Consider the following 14,266-nt stretch of genomic DNA (forward strand, 5'->3'; position numbering starts at 1 on the left):
GCGCAAGCGTGTGACTGTAAACGTAACAGGTTGTGGGCTCGATTCCCACTCGAGGAAATGTAATATTTAATATTGTATTTCATCGCTCTGGCATCGTAATAAACGCGGCGTTAAGTTCCGCTACCCAACTAAGAAAATGAGATACAGTGTGAACCTAAAACAATTGTAATGTTATATAGGGTGTAGGATAATAAAAAAAATCGTAATAAACACGCGAACTAGAAACATATATCCATAAAGTACAACCAAGTCAGTCATACCAACAGATTGTCGGGATTACGCGGCGGTCACGCGTGTTAAACCGATGATAAATCCATGTTGTCTCAGACCGGCCGACTGGAATCTACAGAGAGTTCTACACATATCTATCCTGATATAGTGATTATATACTGAGAAATAAGTGTTTCTTTTATGTTCCATTATATGAGACCATATTAGAAGAATAAAGAATTTAGAGCGTATTAGAAGTTGTATAAAGTAAATCGAAATTTATTAAACGAAAGCAATGTTATTCTGAATGGGGAACGAGTTTGTTTTTCAGATATAATATTTTTGTGTTTTGTGTTTTATTTTTATACAGAAATTGTTGACGATTGTTGTTACTTGTTAGACGATGCCCCATAGAGTGATACAAAAATTTCGTTTAGATATTTATTTCTATATAAAAATTTCTTTTAATTTTAAAGCAAATCTCACATCTAAACCATCGAGCCTTTTGGTTAAAATATCTAGTTAATTTTATTTTTCACACCCTATCGAGTTGAGATTGCTCCCTCCAATGCCTTTTTCTCTGAAAGAGATAACTCCGACTCGGACTTGACTGATTTTTAATTGTTATTATCATTATTTAATAATAATAATAACTATATAAATTTAAAATTAGTTCTGCTCTGCTATAAGTACTTGTCTTAGTAACATTGTTATTAATTTATTGAAGAACTTAGACGTATTAAGCAGCTAAAGCCAGCCTAAGACCCTCAAGTGATGCTGACAGCTAATGATTAATAACCATCTCACAACTCTCTTAAATATATATTTTTGGTGCTTTTTCACTGTCTGTAAAATATGTAATATAAAGTTATATTATGGTATTAATATATATTAAGAAATGGATTAGGGTTTTTATTATTTTTTTATAGGCCATTTGTGGCACAGAGGCATAAAAGGTGACTCGATTCGACTCGGGTTCGATTTCCACTCGAGGAAATGAAAAATTTAATAACCAAATATATCTTCATTTCTTGGCTCTCATGTCGAAGGTGCGTGAAGGGGTCTTTTTGAAATTTCAATAAATTAAACTAAATAATTTTTGCTATACGAACTTATTTACGTACAAATTTTACATGGCTAATTAAATAAAACATATAGAAATTGTCAAAATTTCAACCCAGTACTATTTTTAACGAAAATGTCATTGTAACCACGTTACGGTAAGGGAAGTTAGCTTTTACCAAGTAACTTTTAAACACAGATCCGCTGTAGGAAGCACCATTAATTGGTCGACGCGACGTACGTTTGGGCCCTCGCCAAAATAACGTATTACTTGGCTGGGTCACACTATTCCAGCCTATAGCTTTATATATATCAGGAAAATACTAGTATATTATACACAAATTAGTGAAAATATTCATTTAACACATTTATGATTATATTTAGATTCCAAAAGCATTTTCTAAGTGGTAAATATAAATAAAAATATCCATTGACAAGCTGGTTTTACGCATTAATTAATGCCTAATCAGACAGTATTTAAGTTAGTCAGTTTTTTGTTGATATTTTGAGAACAAAATCTATCTGAAAATTGCCAAAATCCATGACATTTACTATAACAACGACTTTATTAGTTTTTTCTGTTTTATGCTTTATCCAGTATTTATTATTTATTTAGTTTATTTAAAATAAAGAAAACTTTATTTTAAGACATTTCCCAGGAAATTCCCCAGTTTGTTTTACCAGGGCGGAGGAATCAAGATAAATCATTCTCCCGAGTGGACACCTATCCCAGGGTAAACGCGTTTACAGTATAGGTCCCAATGCAGCACAATATATAAAGATTTTCTTTTCAAGTTCACGCTGTAACCCGCATATTGCAGGTTATGCAAAGGTAACCTAGTGTTCGGACTCTCCGCTTCCTATTTACTGCCGAAATTTTGAGGCATTGCGTGTATATATAGTAGAGTAGCGAAACTCATCGCTGCGCTTTGCCTTGTTACCAGAACGGAGGAAATTCCAGCACTACCTAAATAATTAATTAACCTTGAACGGGAATCAAACCCACACAATCACACGCTCGTGCTTCTGCACTATGATAGCCTTTAATATTCTTATGTAAAGATAATACAACTTTCTACAAAATTGAATTTCACAATCCCCTTTTAAAGTAAATAACGCTTTTAGTTCAATAATAAAAATATAGAAACAAAAGCTCGGCTCCATTTTTATTATCAACATGTTTAAGTGCTCGAAAGCGCAGAGCTGGTGCCGATCCAAATAGGGCTTTAACGTCATTATACTGTAAAATATATTCTATCGTAAATAGTTTTATAAACTGCGTTTTGTATGGATAGTGGTACCACGCTGTGGTGTATGCGGGAAGTAAATTAATGTTTGTTACGAAATGAGCGTATATTAAATTATTCTCTTTTTTGGTCGGCCAGGGGCAAAAGCGCGTGACAGTAAACGTGACAGGTTGTAGGTTCGATTTCCACTCGACTAAATGATATATTTAATATTTTCGTTTTCTTGTTCTGGTAACGAGGTAAAACGCTGCAAAAAGATGAAGCCAAGTGGCAGATGGACGGAGGGACAGCGAAGTTTTACTCTTTGAGTACGGAGCCCTAAAAATAATCTCATCAACCTAAACTGACATTATCGGAGGCAGAACCACAGGCGGATCCAGCTCTCAAAAAAAGCTGTGAGCACAGCCATCTTAAATCGGTTAAGTGCGAGGTGGAATATTAAGTAACTTAAGATTAAATTTCGATTTCTCATAAAAATGGTTACTACCAAGTTTCAAGCTTGCAGTATCATTACCTATACCTAGAATAAATGAGTGTGACGTTATAAGTCAATTAGAGTGGTGGACATAAACAGAAAAGTGGAAAATAATGATAAATAATGATAGCAAATATATATTCACGCTGTATCCCGCACACAGCAGGGTAGGCAGAGGGAACCTAGTTTTAAGTTCCACACTTTCCGTCGAATTTTAGAGGCATTGCATGTTAACGCCACGTTTTGCCTCAACACCAGAGTGAAAAAACTAAAATATATATATTTTTTTATTTCTGCAATTGGGAATCGAACTTACAACCTATTCTATTTACAGTCACACGTTGTCAAATATCTCCATATAGTTAAATACGATAAAAGAAATTAAATTTCGCAATTTATTATAGCCATTACCAACAAATTGCACCTAAATATCTCACACTATTCAACTCGGTCGAATATAGACAATAGTTGGTGCTTTAATTTAACATAACTATGCGCTTCGTGTCCGACAGCTAAATTTAGGAGGTCCATGAAATTAGGTTATAGATAACGAGCCTGCAATTTGGCACTAATGTCAACCCTATATTATACATCAGTATATATGTTTTTAGATATAGGAAGAACAATGGGGTTATCAAATTATAATTATTTTGAAGTGATAAGATGTTTTGATATTTTTCAAAATATATATTGTTTTTTCAGCGTCACGCTATATCACACATGTAGGCAGATGGAGCCTAGTGTTATGTCACTTCGCTCTCCATTTTCCGCCGTTTTCCTCTACACCAGAGCGAAGATCTAAAAAATTATGAAATATTTATTTTTCTCGAGTGAGGGGGATTGACCAGTAAGTACGCATGATGTATTTTAATAATTTCCTTAAGAGGGTAAAAATATGTGAATTTCCTTGTAGTTGTAATTCGCCATATTTTGAACCTGCGGCCAACGATACGGTCTCTGAAACTTAATATAGATACGTTTCTGAGACATTTTCATACGTATAAGGAATTTACTTTGTATAGAACAAAATAGTTTTTATATAAGCATCTTCTTATATTTTTATTATACACCTATTTGAACTTTTAATATTTTTTAAAGAAAATGTCTATTAAAACTTTCCTATTTGACTCTAAAGACATATTAAAAACGCAAACATTCTAAACTATATAGGAGAAGCACAAAACAATTTTATTATTTTTACTTACAAATACTCCAGAGGCGTTTTATTATTATGTAAAATCTTACTTATGTTAGATTATATTTTATTATGTGATCATGCTTATTAACAATCGTTTAATAATTTTAAAAATTACGACAAAAACGCTTAAAAGAGACTATGACTTTTGTACATTGATTAACGACCTCGATTTTTTCGTTTTCTTGTATAACGAATAAGTTTCCCTATGATATTTAAAGAAACAATTATTTTTATTTCATTTTCTTAAATCTACATGCAGTTGTTGTGGAGGAATAGATGGAAAGGTGAATTATAGTGTTCTAACTTTTAAAATATATTATATTTAAACTTATATTTGTAATGAGGCAATGCGGCGTTGAATTCCGTCACTCAACACGCAATGCCTCCAGAATTTGGAGGGAAAAAAATTACAATGCGCATATATTTAAGTTATCGATTAGTTAGTGCAATGGATGCAGAACAACGAGAAGTAATAAAATAAAAACTCTAATATCTCACCGTTGGTTTTATTATCTTCTTTATGGGATCTTTACTATGAAACTGAGGAAGATTTTCATATTAAAATCATGCTGAAACCGATAGCCATAGAATAGCCATACAAGGAACGTGTGGAACCTTTATTGGAGAATTTGCACAATTTTCAACTCGGCTTTTATACGAAAATTTATATGAAGTCCTAAGTAACATTATGTTAGAAAACTCACTCAAGTAGAAGATAGCCGCCCTAAGTTAGTGTTATTAATAAGGACTATATAAGGCTTTTGTGGAACGTAAAATACTGGAGTTTGACTGGATCGCCGTGGTCACAAAATTTATCTCGGTGCCGTAAAGCTCCAAAAATTGGATGCTCTGGACCACTGATTTATGCACGCCAATACCGGAATTTATGTTACTGGATATATGACATTGCCTCGTATGATAACATTTATTGAATACTATTTGAATGAAAAATAATATTAAGTAATAAATAAAATATATTTAAAATTTTAATTTTTAGGTAGGTACGCCAAGAATGAATTGATTAAATTTTTTTTAATCACTACATCTATCTCACACAGATTAAATATGATATTTAAAAGTGGGAATCGAACCCACAACCTGTCGCTTTTACTATTGCTATTCTATTTTGCTTTTTTATTAAGACGTTTCTTTTACATTCATACCTTTAATATTAAAATATTTAAACAATAAAAAAATAAAATATATATAATTATTTTTATCACCTTTTACTGCTAACATTTATTTGTCTAAAGAAAATATTAACAAAATTTCAATTTATAAAAGGAAACATTAGTTTCTTCCATTTCTATTATACATATATAATTTAGAGCGAATTCTGAAGTTATTATTAGGGCTCTCAAGAACGGCTCCGGAATTAATGTAGAATTTATGATGACATTAAATTTATGCAGAAACAGTGCAACGACAAACAATAGCGTCAGCAAAATAGTCACTGAAACATAGAAAATTGTTCTAAAAAATATTAAGTATGCTAAAATAATTTTATTTCTAAAACATATAAATATTATATAATATTTTTATCTTTTATAAAACGCTAATCTACATAATTTATTTTCAAAATATATTGTAAAATATTATAAGTAGGTAATATAAACTATTTTTATACGCCTACATAAATTTTAATAACAAGCATTAAGAAAGTAAAGAATGGGTCCTATTATTACAGTTCAGTGCAATTTATATTCTGTCCGTACTCACGTCGTAAATCTGTGCTATATTAATTATATAATAGTGTGTGAGCCAGAGAAATAAGAGCTATGCTGATATTACTATCAAAGGTTTATTTGGAATAAATATTTTAAAATTGTAAGGGACAGATTTACCATAAATAAAAATATAAGTGGTAAATCACATAAGACTTAAAAGTCTTAATGTTTTGTTTTTGGTAGATTTTTCTAATTGCAGGTAGGCTAATTAGGTAACAGTGAACGGTTCATATTTACTTTTTACAGATATCAATGAAAATAGGATAAAAAATTTAATATTATAAAGTTTGTATTATATACATATTCTAAATAATAAATTTACATATATATAAATTTAGGATTTCTAAAATGAAATTGATGTTATAATCTTCTCTGTTATTGCATATATCCTACCTAATGCACAAATAGGTAGGCTATTTGTGCTTATAATGTATTGTTTGAATTATTAATGTTCAATTCGGCTATTCTCTATTGACAATCCTAATTACCTGATTTACGTCATTGTAAACATACAAATCCCTATATATTATATTGATTTTACCAGATTTTACCATATTATCTATTTTATAATTAAAATTTGTTCAGAAAGTAACAAAACTCGATATTTTTAAACAAATCTTTATCAAAAATAACGACAAGCAAAGTAAAAAACATTTTAAATAAGAATATAACGTTTCAAATAAACCGTTTCACGTAACTCAAAACAACAGAAAAGAAAGCCTTTATCTATCAACAATACTGACGCGCGTCTAGCGTATTTTACCCGCTGTGGAAATCTTTGAATTTTTAAACCCAACCCTGCCCCAGTTTTATGCGATTTTATTTATTCCCAGCACGACCCGAACCCAATTGAAGATGTTTCTCAATTCCTTGTTTCTAGAACACATCAAAAATATAAAGGACAACGGCATCGGGTTGAATGGTAGTATCGAATAATTCAAAGAGGATGTCGAGGGGATCTAAGGCATGATCGCGTATCTCGACCACCTCGTCCTTTTTCCAGGAGATTAGGCATATCATGGTCTGACGAAAGTAAATAGCAAAGCTATTCCTTTTATTTATGGGAATACACATGTAAATAACGTTCAGAATTTCATATTCTTTGAATTTTTGGTACTTTAGAAGGTGTATATTTTAATGGACTATACCAATGTTTGTTTTTAATATGTGATATCTATAAAAATATTCTTAAATTAACAATATTAGATGCTATAGTCGTAGGCTATGCGAATATCGGCAATTTATTTTTTTAAATAAGTTTTAAATAAGATCAGTATTAACTTAAAATTCTAAATTTCACACGTAATTAATCCAAAACTAAAAGATACTTACATTTTTTTAAATTTAACACGCCCTATATTCCATAACTCAATAGTCATTGAAAGTTCCTTGAGTGAAGACCCTGTCACCTCCTTCCGACCGATATTTGCCCTTCGGACAAACCCTTTTTATCTTTCCCGTTCGACCCTCACGAGCCTGCTTCGAATCATCGTTTCAATCCCACCCTATCATATTGTTACTTATTTATATGTAAGTTATATGATTTCTCATCATAACTTTTCAAATTTCTTATTTTTTTACTTTTTTTTCAGCTTCACGTTGTATCCCGCATGGTGCGTGTTAGGCAGAAGGCCTAATATTGAAACCCTCTGCTAGGGAGCAGGGGGAACTTTCCGCCGAATTCTAGAGGCATTGTTTGTTTAGTGACGGAACTCAACCCCGCGCTTTTGGACACCAGAGCGAAGAAATGAAAATATTAAACATTTCCTTTCTTCCATTAGGAATCCTTCGCGCCACGACTGGCCTCATTTTACTTCAAATATAAATATATATTTTTTGTATCGTTAAAGCTAAAGCGTAAACTTAACAAGTTACGTTTTCATTTGCCTTTCAAATTCGATTTCTTTCACTCGTGAAAATTTTCAGCTTACAATTTTTCACGAACGCGAAGCGATAAATATTGGAACATCTATTGGTAAGCACGATTTATCTCTCATCCATTGAGATGTATCTATCAAAATTTTAAATGAGTTTGCTTTTAAAATGAAAAATATGATAAGTCATAGGTATACTATACACGAGATGCAAGCTTTATATATAACTAGCGGCCCGCTCGCGGTTTCACCCGCGTGAACTATGTTATTATTCATTTCTATCTCCATGACTACGTCCTAGTGACGTCCATGCAAAATTTGAGACTCCTAGCATTTGTAGTAACGAAGTTTCATACAAACTTTCAACCCCAAAAACAACCCCTTAGATGTCGAATATTGCAAATTCCCGTGTTAGCGAGCACCTATGTCCTATAAGTAACTCCTATGCAAAATTTCAGATTTCTAGCACATGTAGTTTCTGAGATTTGATGATGAGTGAGTGACCTTTCGATTTTATATATATATATAGATAATGTATATTTTATTAAATATTCCATAATAATTGACTGAAGTCTTAAGGTCTTAAGGAAGCACATTTAATCCAAAGATTTTATAAATTTTCAATTAGGAATAATTAAATTCAAAGTTAAAAACTTAATTTTAACTGGGATACTAAATAAAAAATATTATCTTATTATCATAAGAAATTTTCATAGTTAAGTTTGTATAAGATATTTAACAACTTTAGAAATCTTTATTTTTTAAATAAGAAAATATTATTAACGCTATAACAGATTATGCTAATCAAATGTCGCTGGTTCAATAACACCATCGTCTGCTCTAACCTTAAAGAAATCTTTTTACAATTTCTAGAAACCATTTAGACGTCTAAGAGTTTAAAGGAATGGTTACTGAGAATTCTCCACAAATTAAACTATTTGCAGTTAAGTAGACATATTAATACTTTACCTTGAAGTTTTAACTTGATTCTTCCCGTCGTCTGCAGTTAATTTTAAGTGTGCAAGATTACTCTAGATCGCAGATTTTTAGTTGCTAGGTATTTCAGGTTTTAATCTGGAATGAAAAAATATATCTACTTTGAGGTAACGTTTCCTAAAAAAAATCAATAGATTATTATAACTTATTATAAAAATATAATTTTTTTACTTGAAATATTTATTGAAATATATATTTTCATTTCTTCATTCTGGTGTTTTAACACTAGGTTCCCTCTGTCCCACTAGGGACCCTACTATGTGTGGAATACTAGATGAAGCTTATAAATTTTTAACTTTAAATTACAATAATATTCAGCTTGTAAAGTAGAAGAAACAACATTCGTCGCAGATTGCTAATAGCTTTGCAAACATGTTGTTACCGAGCTCCCTAAAACATTTATATTACAAAAGTCTATGTGAAAATTTGCGGCGGAAAATTTACTTTGTCATACGACGTATCGTAGTTACGGCGTTACATCGTGAGAGAACGGGAAAAAGATAGAAAATGAACAAGTGTGAAAGAGACAGCCTCACCTTTTGGTAGGTCATATTGATCTTTCACCCGCCATTTTGGACTGGGCCATTTTCGCTTCGAGCATCACATGTACCTATAACAAGGCCGAAAAAAGAAGAAAGCTTTTATTCGCCTGTCATTTTGTATTTTAATGAAATTATTTCGCACAAAAAGATAAAAAGACCGACGCAAATTAGCATTTTTTATGTTAAGACTGACGCCTTTTTAGGATTTTATTAAAATAGCCAAATACTCTTTCATCTTCACTTTCTCGGCCATCAATTTCAACATGTTTTGAAAATATTTAAGAAGTTAAACGCTGATGTAGCTTCTAACAAAATTGTAGTAAAATAGTTAAACTTTATAAGAGAAAATCCTACAAATCTACCCACATATTTATCTGCTATCACTTTATAGTAATAACATTAATGTAAAACATCTGTATTTTTTTCGTATTAATTAACAATATAAATTATTAAATTTAAATATTATTCCTTTTATTAGGATTATTTTTAAATATTTACTAAAAAAAAGTTTAATTAAAACATCGAGATCTGGAGGATTCACATATCAATCATTACAATTCATTTACACTTTGGATTGATATAAGGTTCCCTTGGTTCCGCCAAAAAAAATATACCTTAATATTTTTCTAACCTACATATTTAATTAAAATAAATTAACAGACTTCTATTGACTTATTACAATAACCAATTTAAAAACAGTACCTACTGTATGTTTAACAGAACTTTACCAATTCGTTTTCAAATAAAAATACAAATAAAACAAAAAATAATAATTCCCAAGAGCAATCAATTTTGTAAATACAATATATATTGTACACAATTATAAAGGGTTAAAAGTTTTTACATGTTAAATATATATTTTTTTATTTAGAACATTTGACCCTGTATGCTTAGGATGGGAACATGGCTCGTATTTATTAATTAAATGTATGATGAAGGGAGAGATTATACGATTTCCGCTTATATGGGGGGTGAATTCTACATATATTATATTAAATAAACATATGCATATATTTAAGTCTTTCAAGGTAACTTATATTTATTGTTTTTAGAATATTTTCTTGTTATTAGGACATCTAGGAAAAGTGTTGAATTCCGCCACTCAACACGCAATGCCAGAATTCTGAGGAAAGTGTGGAACGAAGTGTCTTATACTATGTTCCCTCTGCCTATCCTGCTATGTGCGGGATACAGCGTGAAGCTAATTTGATTTTGAAAAATATACTTATTTACAAATATTACCAGTTCTATCGCATAAACTAGTTTTATTCACGTACATTTCATATAGACAATGTTCTTAGTATATTTGCGCTATAAATAACGTGTTCAATTTTAAAATACTGCTCCAGCGTGCAAGTAATATTGGTGTATGTTTAACCATCTACATTTTGCAACCATATGTATAATAACTTACTGGTTATACAAAACTATAGAAAAAGAACAAAAATTATAAAAAAATGGGATATTAAACCTTGTGTCCAGATAAATATTTCTGAAGTTTTTGACATCAACCTCTTAACCCATTATACCTTATCATGTCTTTTTTTCAGCATATAGACATTCTAAGAATCGAACCCATAACTGCCGCGTTTACAGTGACACGCATGTGCCACTGCACTACGATGACGGCCTCAAAAATTTCTTTTTGCGAAATATGGCAAGGGAGAAGAAGGAAACGTAATGTTTTAGACGAATGTTTTCTTTTTCCCCGAGTTTCCCGATCAAACCAACAAGCTTCACCAGTCATTTTTACAGTCAGACGCCACACCGTCAAAAATTCTCCCATTTCTCTCTCATATTTCTCTCCGCGTGATTACAACATTTCGTCTATTCAGAATCACAAATCATCGAAACAAGCGTAAAACGAAGAATGATTGCTCGCTGTTTTATTTTCCCTACACCAGATTACTGTCCCTGACATAAAAAATAAATTATCCCGTCTATAATTGGATGGTAAATTTTATGACCATCGTAAAATTACCATGGAACAGTGCAAATAGCTTTTCAAATCAACATTTGGCGCATTTATTTTTATTTGTCTTGACTTTTGAGTAATCAATGAAATTTGATTTTTTGTGGTTATACTTAATTATTTTAAAATTCAATTTAAAGTATATACAGAATAAATACATATCATATAAAATTAGAAAGATACTAAAAACCTTACAAGTAATTACGGCATTAAGGTACAACCAGGACGTGCCTCGTTAACATCTACATTAATTGGAAATTAATCCTAGAAAAGCATTTTTTCTTTTGTTTATACAAATAACTAGCGGACCCGGACGCGGCTACGCCTGCTTGAAATATAAGAATATAATTTCTATAGAAATATAATTTCAATCTAGATGAAATGCTAAAAGTGACTATTATATTTATTTTCATAAAGATGAATATCAAAATGTCGCGGTAACGAACGCGGTCGCGTAGCGACGACGGTTGTTATTAACATGGCAGAATAAATTGCATGTCAAATTAGAAAGTATTTTAATTTATTAGTACATATGTGTAATGTAATATTATATAGCCTATAGCACTTCTGAAGAATGCAGCTTTCATACAAAACAAAAACAAAGTAAATCGATCCAGTAGATCCAGAGATCTTAGCGTTCAAACAAACAAACAAACAAACAAACAAACAAACAAACAAACAAACAAACAAACAAACAAACAAACTCTTCCGCTTTATTATATTAGTATAGATAAGCACTTAATATCCAAATACAGAGGAAAGCAATTAGTAATAATATCCACAAGAAATAATATTCCAGAAAGAAAGACAAACAAAAATCAATATCTATTTTATAAATTTTCAACAATTTCAATATTTGAAGTTCAAATAAGTGCTAATATTCGTATAATAATAAACGTCGATTTGATACTAAGTTCTAGTTTGGCAGCAGTTCAGAAGTGTGGTGTTAACTCGAACATTCGCAGCATCTGTCAGCAGGAGCGCACCCCGTTTTTAATAAAAATCTTCCTCATGTCGATGCATGCTCGATAACATGCCGTACATATTAAATTGGTTTTTTTCAGCTTCACGCTCTATCCCGCATGTTGCAGGCTAGGCACAGGGAGCCTAGTGGTAAGACACTCCACCTCCCACTTTCCACCCAATTCTGGAGCTATTGCACGTTGAGTAGTCAGTACCACACATTGCCTCGACACCAGAGTGAAGAAATGAAAATATAAAATATTTAATTTCCTTGACAGGGAATCGAACCCACAACCTGTCACGTTTACAGTCACACGCTTGTGCTGAGCCTCTGTGAAATAATGAAAACGAAAAATCTTAATAATTACATTTTAAAAATATTTCCTTTATAATATAATTCATACTTAATGTATTACAGCAAGCGATGCACAGTCTATAGCTACGCCATATATTGCGGATGGTCCAAGTGACGCGAGTATCTAAAGTTTTTTTTTTCTTTCGAAATATGAGTAAAATGTTATATTAACAAATATTTTATATTTTCCCCAGGGTTAGCAAAGGTACATATTAGTTATACTTTGAATCTTATCCAAGTTAATTAAAATAAATGATAAATGATAATAAAATTCAATAGAGATGTCTTTCACTAGAACATAGAATCAATCAAATCAAAAATCAAGAAAACACTAGAAGATAGGATTTGTAAAATAGTGTACCTGAGGCACTTATTTCAATTAATCGTGTTATTAGCCGAGGCTAACGTTAGCTACATATATCAAGAAAATTGTAGACTTCTTCCAATTCCTTAACAACAATAGAGTATTGCATAGGTGTCGCCTGGGAAAGAAAACGAGTGAGTGCACTCTCAAAATTAAAAAAAAAATAGATACTAGAAAGCCGAAAGAAGCAAAAACAGAGAGAAAGAAAAGAAATAAATAATAATAAAATTCCACTATAAAAGAGGATTTTTTTTATGTATATGATCATAAAACTATTATAATACGAATTTAAAAAAAAACAATTTGTATTATATCGCAAATAGTCTATCGCCTATACTCAGACCGTACACGCGATAAGGTCAATTTCAAACTGACCACAGGGAAACAGATTGGATCAGTACATAAACTTAAATAACAGATTCATTAATACATATTTAACCTCTATCGTCATTGTAACACGGCTTAAATTGCTTTATAACAAATATAATTACATACTAAAGTCCTGCGGCAAAGAGAGATCAGCCGTAAATGTAAATAATGCGTGAATTAAGCCTATTAAAGATAATCTACTGCTGTTACAGTCAGTTTTAATATGACATGTTGTTTCAGAAATTTTAAATTAGGTGTGTTTTTTTTCAAATTCACGCTATAATATCTCCCATGTACCAGAATAAGCAGAAGGTACCTAGTGTTGAGACACTCCGCTTCCCACTTTGATGTTGGGTAGCTGATCTCAATGACCCGCTTTGCCTTGTCACCAGGAGAAATGAAAACATATTTAATAGTTTATTTCATTTGCTCGCGTGGGAATGGAACTCACAACCTGTCACGTTTATAGCCACACGGTTGTTCTCCTGCGCCATGACTGGCCTCTGTTGTAATATAATACATAATTTGTAAATTATATTTTGTACATAATATATTTTATATTATTTATATGTATATAAATTATGTTGCACTTGTATATTTGAAGGTACTCTTTTACTTAATCATAAAATTTTATTTTTTTATTTATATACAAACAAGCCATCGCTATTCACCACTACTAGGAATATTAATTCCATAAATTCTATAGTTACTTAAGCTAACTTTATTGGGTACAACAGTAATTTTATATTTTAAAATAAATCTCAATCAATAGGTGCTTTACTTATTCTACATCATAAAATCTATTTTATATATAAAATTTAAGTTACATTTAGTTTTTTCCATATTAAGATGCCTTAAATGAGAAGAAATCGACTAGTCGCATGTACAGTTTTACCCTAATTTGCCATACGA

General features: G+C 31.1%; 1 long non-coding RNA gene across 1 annotated transcript in view; it reads right to left on the reverse strand.

Moving 5' to 3' along the window:
• Positions 1-14,266, reverse strand: part of LOC146540014 (uncharacterized) — a 28,053-nt gene that overhangs the window by 12,028 nt on the left and 1,759 nt on the right. Inside the window, exons 2-3 of the long non-coding RNA XR_014879480.1 lie at positions 9,326-9,399; positions 8,763-8,867 (exon numbers count right to left, since the gene is read on the reverse strand). This is a non-coding gene — a long non-coding RNA (uncharacterized LOC146540014). The remainder of the gene's footprint in view (positions 1-8,762; positions 8,868-9,325; positions 9,400-14,266) is intronic.

This window comes from Heliconius melpomene, chromosome 3, assembly GCF_056956725.1.
Source record: "Heliconius melpomene rosina isolate 202511_hmr_F chromosome 3, ASM5695672v1, whole genome shotgun sequence".
Classification (NCBI taxonomy): Eukaryota; Metazoa; Arthropoda; class Insecta; order Lepidoptera; family Nymphalidae; genus Heliconius; species Heliconius melpomene.